The 10,442-nt window shown below is 46.0% G+C and overlaps 2 protein-coding genes across 3 annotated transcripts in view; both read left to right on the forward strand.

The window, feature by feature from the left end:
• Positions 1-10,442, forward strand: part of LOC102242028 (zinc finger protein 350-like) — a 116,140-nt gene that overhangs the window by 53,446 nt on the left and 52,252 nt on the right. The gene's annotated exons all lie outside the window — the stretch shown is intronic.
• The window catches only part of LOC102241712 (zinc finger protein 883), a 55,365-nt gene that overhangs the window by 14,624 nt on the left and 30,299 nt on the right, over positions 1-10,442 (forward strand). The window lies entirely within an intron of this gene.

A 10,442-nucleotide genomic window follows, 5' to 3' on the forward strand; every position in this document is an offset into this window, starting at 1 on the left:
GGGGTTACTGAGATGTTGGCTGGCAGACCCTGATCAAGCCATCAGGGCCTACAGGTTGGGTGCAGCTCCTGCGGTGAGTGTCTGCCCCCTGATGGTGACCGGTGGGTGGATCCACCATTTGGTCCAATTGCATATTATCCTTTTATAGGATTTTTAAAAAATTATATATATATATATTTCAGAGAGAAAGGGAGAGGGAAAGAGAGAGAAACATCAATGCTGAGTTAAAATCATTGATTCGCTATCTCCTGCACATCCCCAACTGGGGATTGAGCCTACAACCTGGGCATGTGTCCTGACCGGAAATGGAACCATGGCCTGTTTTATAGGTCCAGTGTCACCCCCTGAGCCAGAGCATGTATCTCACTACTATTTTGGTTGATGAAGCTATTTCACCTGGTCCACCTATATGGCTTTCACAGATTGCATGGGTCACCATCCTCATGTGCTCAGGAAAGCTAACTCTGTTCTCTGTTTTGTTTGAGAAATTTGGGAGCAGCCTGCGCTTGTACGAGGTCTTATTTCCTTTCACTCTGACTAGTTGCCATATGGACCTGACTCAGTGTTGTCCCCAGAGAACATCATCAGTGTTCAGCGAGTAGCTTATAGAATAACTACCTTTCCCAGGGACAGGCTTTTTCTAGGTAACAGTGATAGATGTTTTGAGTGGCTAAGTCACGGAATCAAGAACTGCCAGGCTCTTGTCCCTTTGGTTTGTAAAATAGTGAAGGACTTTCTAAGTCTTCTTTAACTTAGGTGTTCTATTTACTGTCTGTGGGAGTTTATAAGCAGATTTGGGTTCTGTAAGCATCAGGAGGTGAACCAATTTTATGGGCATCTCAAACTTCCTCTGCCTATGGGAGAATGACATGGTGCAGAAATTAGCAGTTTAGGCCAGCTTTTCATTGCTGCGCTATTTTCCCAGCTCTCATATTAAGCCTGATGCTATGAGTTTTAGGAGAGTTTCAGGAGATCACTCCAAAGAGTGGCTAGCTGTGCCAACCTCAGTTCCATATGGAAAAAAACATGAATTATTTTCCATTTTTGTGGGGGAGATCTCTTGCCCAGGTCTTACAAGGATTATTCGCCCCAATGCCTATAATTCCATGGGTGATTATCACTGGTTGGAGGACCATAGGGATGAGGGGAGCCATGATTGCTACAGAACCACTGGCCTACATGGTGTTGGGAGAGATTGCTGCCATCGAGATGGAATGAGCCTCTTATAAATGTGCATTCAGAACTGTTCTGCGGAAAACACTGCAGGGTGGCATGTACACAGATCTGAGAATCTCCACACATGTTTACGAGTATTTTCTGTGGCCTCTGAGAATTTCACATCAGAGCCATTGGTGCCTTGGCACAAAAAGAATGATAAAGAAAAGGGGTACCCTGGCTGGCTTGGCTCAGTGGATAGAGCATTGGCTTGCGGACTGAAGGGTCCTAGGTTCGATTCCTAGTAAGGGCTTATGACCAGGTTGCGGGGGTCAGTCCCCAGTAGGGGCAGTGTAGGAGGCAATTGATCAGTGATTCTCATCATTGATGTTTCTATTCTCTCCCTTCCTCTCCGGAATTAATAAAAATCTATTTGTAAAACAGGGGGTATCTCTAAGTCAGGATGTGACTTGTGAACCAGGGAGCATTCCTATTGGTTTGGGTGAAAACTCTTCATTGTTTGCTGTTTGCTGTCACTGAGGCAAGCCTCTCTTTCATGGGGCATGAGAAGAGGGATTGAATATCAACTTGTCAAATCTGTTTTCCAAAAAAAAATGGGACATGCAAATTTCTTTTACCTTGAACCAATTTTAAAATGGTTTCATTAATAACTGACATTGTGAAAAGCCACAGGCAGCGTGGCTTTCGGGTTCAAAAGCTTGGAGAAAGAGCTGACATGCAAATTAAAACACAAGACAAGAAATATGAATTTGGAATTATGAGAGAAGCCAGGGGAAAGCTTAGTTGTAGTAGTCAAGCCATTCCTGTCTGCTTTTAGTTACTAGAATACACAATTGCCTTTTAGGAATGCAGACAGACATATCAATGGTAGTAAACAGTAAGCTTATCAGGTTGGGGGAGTTTGCTTTAAGCCATTGAGTCAGCAGTAGGTAATCAAATGCTAATATTCACCCTATGAATATCAAAGAGTCCAAATTCAGCCTTCTGACTGGACTTCTCGCATTTATATTAATTACTATTGATCTTGGTTTTCAGCATGATATGTCAAGTACAAAATTTGAGGAACCTATATATGCATTAACGAGGGTAAATGACAATAAGTCATTTTTGAATCTCTCTGCCCTTAATAGCTTTTCACGGAACCACTAATTTACATTCCATCTTAATAGATAACTGCAATTTCTGAACTTTATATGATGGGAATCTGAGGTGTTTTGTGTTTTTTTTTTGCTCTTTACATTGCATAAATGTTTAGAGATTTATTAATGATATATCTGTAGCTCACCTTTTTTGTGGAGAAATGTTTTTATCTTCGAATTTAGCATGCTTTATTCATTTGCTATGCTTATTTCTAATTTCTGACTGTATTTAAACTGCTACAAACAATTTTTGTAGAACTCTTTATGAGGATATGTTTCATTTACCCTTGTCAATAGTTTTGAATTGTTGGATAGGTGAATGTTTAACTTATAGATAGGTGCAAGTAGTGATTGACACTGATTGGCTGCCGGGGTTCTTGTTCCAGCATCTAAAAGGGCTCAATCTGGAGAAGGGCTGGTGTAACTTAATAAAGAGTCCAGGGACGAAGCATAATTTTGAAAGGCATTTGGGTGTCAGAGTAGCCTAGCTAAAGAAACTAAGTTCTCCTCATCTCAGGACCCTGTTACAGTTAAGCCCCCCTTATAAAATAAAATAAAGGCAACTGGCTAACATAGAATAAGGAAGAAGGTCACACTCCAGTTTCCAAGGCTAGCACAATGCTTCCTCTTAACCTCTGAATGTCCCTCTCAGGTATGTTGGCAGTTACTGGGGAAATGGAACCAACTGTGGTCGAGGGTAGTCTAGGGTACGGGGCAAGTTTATTGGTAGTCTAGGGTATGGGGCAAGTTTATTAGTAGTTGGAGCAACGGGGCAAAGTTGATTAATAATACCTTGGTAACGTTGATTAATAACACCTTGGTAACGGGGCAGTATTGATTAATGTAGCCCTGGCTGTATCCCAAGTAACTTTGTGTATGTTTAGCCAACCGTTTGATAGTTTCTGTGTATAAAAGGCTGGCCTAGAACCAGGTTCAGGGCTGACGTAGGAAAAAACACCTACGGCAGTCACTGGCCAGTTTTCAATAAAGCCTTGCTTGCTGCTTAAGACCTAATTGGAGTCGGTGGTCTTAATCTTTCGCGAACGGTGGTCCACAACAACTCCTCTCTTTTTAACACAATTTGTCCTAATGCGAGGCAGAGATATACACTTCAAAGGGTAGGGTTTCCATATACACAAGCATTGTGAACATGGGGGAATTGGCCTACGGCTGTTCAGGTGTTTGGCCAGTAGGAGGCAATAACATGTAGATTAAGATGCCCTGAGCTGTCTGGCAGCAAGCAATCATCCCTTTTCAGGTTTGGGGAAATGCCCTCAGCCATTCCCAACAGGTGACAACATATGTGACTCAGCCCTTGGGGAGTCCCCAAGTTCCATCAACCTTTCGATGAAACTCTTGCAATTATGATGCTGAAATTGGCTTCCGGCAATTGGCCTGTGTGCATTTTCCAGCAGCGAATGAGGGATTCAATTCCTCTTCATATTAGAGAATACTTGGTTTGGTCAATCGTTTTTTATTTAGACACTTTTTAAAACTTTGTCATGCTACCTCACTGTTCTTTGCTTTCTCCTAAGGCCGTGGTCGGCAAACTGCGGCTCGCGAGTCACATGCGGCTCTTTGGCCCCTTGAGTGTGGCTCTTCCTAAGCCTTAGGAGTACCCTAATTAAGTTAATAACAGTGTACCTGCCTATATAGTTTAAGTTTAAAAAATTTGGCTCTCAAAAGAAATTTCAAACATACTGTTGATATTTGGCTCTGTTGACTAAGCCAACCACTGTCCTAAGGATTTACGGTGAGCCTTTCCTAGGGTGTGTTCTTGCTCACTCTGTATCTTTGTTAAAATGTTTGGGCATGGGTTCTGCCTAATCTGCTGTGAGTTTTGGCTGTTTAACAAAAGGAGAGTGAAACAACCCAGATGGATATTGGGATTTCATGTGGTGCCTTTTTAGGCTTTATGGAATAAAGGCTTTTCTTGTTGGAAAGATATGTCCTAATGTTTTTTACTTTTCTCCTGCTATACACAATGCAATGGACACTTTTCATTTTCACCCGCACTATTAACATTCTCTATTGCTTTCAGAACACCAGTCATCTGATCATGCTTATGATAAGCTCTTGCTTTGTAGTCTTCTGCATTTTCCTGGTCTCCTGTCATGGGGGTTCTTGGGTTGGAACAGGTCTCTCAGGAGGACCAGTTGACATCAGGATGGGCAGGGTGTTTTAGAGTCCCAAAGCCAGTGCAGAGGGAAATGGGGGGCAGGGATCAGACTCCTTATACCCCAGGTCAGGCATTTTGGATTTGAATCCCAGATTGCCGAATATCACTGCGACTCACAGGGGAAACGATCCCTTCCTCTAGTCTGGGCTTAGTTTTCTCCTTCGTAAACTGCCTATGAGGTACGTCTCTATCCCTGAGCTGTTGGAGGAGGACAAATGCTAAAATGTCTATTTGCAGTGAGACATCTATGCCAGTGGCCTGACTGGGCTCAGGCAGCTCTAGCCTCTGAGTATAGAGACATTTCGGGCCAGACATCCCTCACTCTCCCAATGCTGACAAACACCTTGACTTGTGGTGTGTTTGAGAAAAAAATGAGGCTCATGAGAACCCTCTGACCTACCTGCAGGGAGGCAGGTGCTATGGGCCCTGAGGTCTCAGTGTGGGTTCTTTACCTGCAAATCTCCAGGTGATTCCTAGAGCTTCCCTGAATCTCATTTGGCTGCATGTGACATGAAGGTGATGTTGGCACTTACCTTAACCTCTGAAGATCAATAAAAACCAACTGAGTCCTTGCTGGTGAGAGGATTCCAGGATTAGCTCTTGGAGCATTTTCTTTTTCAATTGTCACAACTACCTGGGAAGTGGAAACTAATTTCAAATTGCTGGCAACATCAAGGATGAGAGAAATGACGGAGGTTCTGCAAGTTTACTCAGCAGACATGTGTCTGGTATAAGAGGCTGGATTCCAACATGGGATTCTGGCTCCAGAACCTGGGGCGGGTACACTGTGAGGACCAGGGAGGCTCAGCTGAAGGTGCTCTTTCCATTGTTGCAATTATGATGATTTTTCTAAGATGTATTCTCCCTGTATTCAGGGGAACGCCATCATCTCAGCTGCAGTGGATGTGTCATTCTCATAGTGTCTGTATCTGTCCCTATCTATCTACAAAAAATAAAGTAAAGCCAAAACCGGTTTGGCTCAGTGGATAGAGCGTCAGCCTGCGGACTGAAGGGTCCCAGGTTCGATTCCGGTCAAGGGCATGTACCTGGGTTGCGGGCACTTCCCCAGTAGGAGATGTGCAAGAGGCAGCTGATCGATGTTTCTCTCTCATCAATGTTTCTGGCTCTCTCTCTCCCTCTCTGTAAAAAATCAATAAAATATATTAAAAAATAAAGTAAAAAGTTTATATTATGCGTCTTAGTGGGTTTTTTTTTATTTCAAAAGTCTGTCCTACATTCCTGTATTATATTTTTCCCATTCATATATGATGGTGTAAGTAAGTCATTTTTGTATAAAATGTTCTACACTCTAATGCATTCATACCTCTTTATTATGAGTCGCTGTATTGGGCTCAGGGATCATGTGTTTTCATTTGCACGTACTCAAGTCCCTTCACCAGGAAAAGATGACAACTTCCTTTAGCCATTTTCAAGATGACTCTTTCGTGAGGATGGGACATCTCTTAGCCCCTCCAGAGGCGGATCTGGGTATTTTCTCCTGGAGGGAGGTGCGAAAACCCTCTACCTGGTCTTCGACTGACCCACACTATGCAAAGACCAAATGTGAAATACCGCGCGGCAACCAATGAAAGGTCAGAAAATGCGTTTCCGGCGAAGCTAGGAGAGGCGGGACTTCCGGTGTCTGCAAGGCGGGCATTTTGTCTGGACTCCGGTTACCGCCGCTATCTCATCCGAGATTCCAGATCGCTAGGCCCTAGTGGAGATGCCCCGAGGGAAAAGCCGGGAGAGCTGTGGTGCACACAGCACACGCGCGGGTGTGAAGATGGACGTGGTAACGCGGGTGACCCGCTCCATGGCCCGGACAAGGACCGCCCTTCCCGCGGCGGCCTCTTCTCCCGCCGCTCCCGCCCCGCTTCATCCACTGAGTGCAATGGCGGCGTCCGCGCTGATTCGCTGGGCTGAGGTGAGTGCGAGTCCCCGGGCCTTCACCGCCTCCTCACACCGAACAGGGCAGCCCGGGAGCTGGAGTCTGTCCCGTCCTGCAGCTCAGTTCTGCGTGGAGGACCGTGAGGAAGGTGGAGGGGAGAGGAGTGTTGTGTCTTCTGAGGACCCAGCAGGTGCAGGGCAGAGAGGACAGGGCTGACTAGTATCTGAGGTTCCCATGGGGATGTGGATGGTGATTAATGACGCCAAGATCAGAGGCTGCAGGGAGGACGTCACAATCTCAATCCGGGCTTTCCCGGCTGTTGGGTCCATCAGGGGCCTGGGGTGGTCCTGGATCAGGCTGAAAGACAAGCTCTCTACACGCCATATGCCAAGTTCATGGGTGAGTCCAGCGAGATCCAGTGGCTTTGGAGCAGGAAGGGGGCAGAGCTGAGGGAATGAATCTGGGTCTGAAGATGGGAAGGGGATAAACATTACGCACTGGTGTGCACATCTGGAGGGAGTGTGAGCTGATGGTCCCCGGGACCTGGTGTGCGGACATAAGGGTGAAGCATAAGCCCAGGTTTGTCTTTGTCCTGGAGGCAGGATCTAGGAAACTGCAGTGGTGTTGCTTGGCAGGAAGGCTGGGGTCCTGCAGGCATGGCCCTGAGCTTAGATAGTGTTTCTTGTGCTTTCCCCCTTCCCAACCCATGGCTGCCCTTGCTGAGGGCAATCACAGTGAGTAATGGGACTGTGATGAGAGAGCAGCCAGCACTGCCTTTAGGGCCTGGTGTCCACACTAAACTGGGGAGCCCTGGAGGAGGTTGAGGGTGGGAAGGTGTGTAAGGAATAGAATTACTGGTTCTCAAAGAGACAGCTCTGGTATATCCTCCCGGGTAAGACCCTCACTCTCACAGTGACCTGGACTTGGCTTTGCATTTCCCCAGGCCCCATCTCCCAGGTGCGCTCTGTCCTCACATGTGGACACTGGGTGATTGGGCACTGGGTGATTTCCAGTTTTTCGGGTAGTTGCTGTCCTTTGCTTGCACTGCCGGCTTCTCTCTGTGCAGCCCCAATACCTGCTGCACTGAACTCATAGGGAAGAATATGTGGTTGGTAGTGTGGCAGGGAGCCTAATGGATTCCACCTTGATTAGCGAGGAAAAGTATTTTTCATATTCCTGTTGGTCATTTGTACATATTTTGGGGAACGTCCTCACATGTGGACCGTGGGCACTGGGTGATTTTTCGTTTTTCTGGGTAGTTGCTGTCCTTTGCTTGCACTACCGGCTTCTCTCTGTGCAGCCCCAATACCTGCTGCACTGAACTCATAGGGAAGAATATGTGGTTGGTAGTGTGGCAGGGAGCCTAATGGATTCCACCTTGATTAGCGAGGAAAAGTATTTTTCATATTCCTGTTGGTCATTTGTACATATTTTTGGGAATATTTTTTCTACATCCATAGCCTGTGTCTTTATTTTTCTTGATTTTAGAGAGGAAGGGAGAGGAGAGGGAGAGAGAGAAATATCAATGATGGTAGAGAATCATTCATCACATGCCTCCAGCACGTCCCCTACTGGGAATCCAGCCCACAACCCAGGCTTGTGCTCCAGACTGGAATTGAACCCGGGACCTTCAGTCCGCAGGTCGACGTTCCATCCACTGAGCCAAACTGGTTTCGGGCCTTTTTCTTTTTCCCTTCCTGTTTTTCCTCTGTCTCTTCCCACCCGCTTGTGTTTCACAGGATTCCCATAATGCAGATAATGGCTCTCTTGATGGTGTTACTTAGTTCACATTGCTGTATTCTTTTTTTTTTGCTGCTGTATTCTTTAAACTTATTTTTCCTTCTTTCTTTCCACCTGAATGATTTCAAATGATGTGTCTTTGACATCACGTATTCTTTCGCGTCTGATTTTGATACTCTTCATTCCTTGTAGTTTATCATCTCCAGCGTTTGTGTCATTCTCAGAAATGAAAATGATTTCTGTCTACCTATATTTTTCTTTTGTATTTTTTTGTGTGTTTTTTTAATTTAATATGCGGAGACCCGCTCCCCAATGGTCCCGTGGAGTAATGGCTGCGTGGGATGAAAGCACCAGAGACCGGGGTTTAGGAGGACTGGCACAAGGCACCAGCCACTTTATTTTTTACACACACTGTTTTATAGCTAAGCTGTGGCTGGTCATGCTTCATAGATCACTGCTAGGGCTTGGCCTATCATAGGGAAGTAGCAGATCGTTACAAGCTGGGCAAGACTGGGCAAGCTTTGTCTAGTTCCATCTATGTTTGACAGTTGCTATGACAAACAGTTGCTATGACAAAATGTCCGCTTGCCTAGATCACAAGAACTGGGGTGCAAGCCAAGTTCATGTCCTTTACATGACTTGGAGTAGGGTCAGGCCTTTCCTGGACCCCCACAGCATCTTACATTAATATATATTTATGGACTTCACGGAAGAAAGGAGAGGGAGAGGGAGATAGAAACATCAATGATGAGAGAGAATCATTGATCGGCTGCCCCCTTCACTCTCCCTACTAGGGATCAAGCCTGCAACCCGGACATGTGCCCTTGATCAGAATCAAACCCAGGACCCTTCATTCTTCAGGCTGATGCTCTATCTCAGTGATGGCGAACCTTTTGAGCTCGGCGTGTCAGCATTTTGAAAACCCTAACTTAACTCTGGTGCCGTGTCACATATAGAAATTTTTTGATATTTGCAACCATAGAAAAAGAAAGATTTATATTTTTGATATTTATTTTATATATTTAAATGCCATTTAACAAAGAAAAATCAACCAAAAAAATGAGTTCGCGTGTCACCTCTGACACGCATGTCATAGGTTCGCCATCACTGCTCTATCTACTGAGCCAAACTGGCTATGGCTGATATTTTCCTTTTGTTACTGGGTTGATTTTGTGTCTCAGCCGGGTTTTGTGCCCCTCCCACTCATCCCAGCCCCACTGTCCGCTGCTCGGTAGCACACTGCCACAGAGGCGGAGAGGGTTGGGCCACCGCAGTGGCACTCACCAGGCACGAGCCTGGCATCTGGGGCCTGTCAGTCATCTGAGCAGTGCTCCCACCATGGGAGCACACTGATCACCAGGGGTTAGCTCCTGTGTTGAGCATATCCCCCCTAGTGGTCAGTGCGCATCATAGCGACTGTTCAAATAGTCCTTTGTGTTTTGGTCGCTTAGGTTTCTCTATATATTGGCTAGAGGACCAGTGCAGGAAATTCATGCACTCAGCCCGGCCTGCTTCCTCTGGCACTGTAGGACCCCTTGCTCCTTACCGCCTGCCTGCTCACTGCTCCTTATCACTTGGCTCGCTGCTCCTTAGCAATGCTGCAGAGGCGGGAGAGAAGCTCCCACCACCGAGAGAAGCTCCCACCACCGCTGCTGTGCTCGCCAGCTGTGAGGCCGGCTTCTGGCTGAGCGGCACTCCCCTGTGGCAGCACACTAACCACCAGGAGGCAGCTCCTGTGTTGATCATCTGCCACCTGGTGGTCAGTTGCCATCATAGCCATCAGTCGTTCTGGTTGTTCCGCTGTAAAGGTTGTTAGGCTTTTATTTTATCGATTGTTGAAAATATTACATATGTCCCCTTTATTCCCCTATTGACCCCTACTAGCCCTACCACATACCCTCCCCTAGGCCTACACCACCCTATTGTCTGTGTCCATGGATTATGCATACAAGTTCTTTGGTTTTTCTCCTCTCACCCACCTACACACCAGCACCTTCCCTCTGAGATTCCACGGTTTGTCCCATGCTTACATGTCTCTGGATCTATTTTGTTAATCAGTTTATTTTGTTTATTAGATTCCACATATGAGTAAGATCATGTGATACTTGTCTTTCTCTGACTGGCTTATTTTGCTTAGGATAATATTCTCCAGGTCCCTCCATGCTGTCTTAAAGGGCAAGAGGTCCTTCTTTTTCTACTGCTGCATAGTATTCCATGGCATAAATGTGCTGCAGCTTTTTTATCCACTGATCTACTGATGGGCACTTGGGCTGTTTCCAGATATTAGCTATTGTAAATTGTGCTGCTATGAACGTAGGGG

Source organism: Myotis brandtii, unplaced genomic scaffold (genome assembly GCF_000412655.1).
Source record: "Myotis brandtii unplaced genomic scaffold, ASM41265v1 scaffold650, whole genome shotgun sequence".
NCBI classification, from domain to species: domain Eukaryota; kingdom Metazoa; phylum Chordata; class Mammalia; order Chiroptera; family Vespertilionidae; genus Myotis; species Myotis brandtii.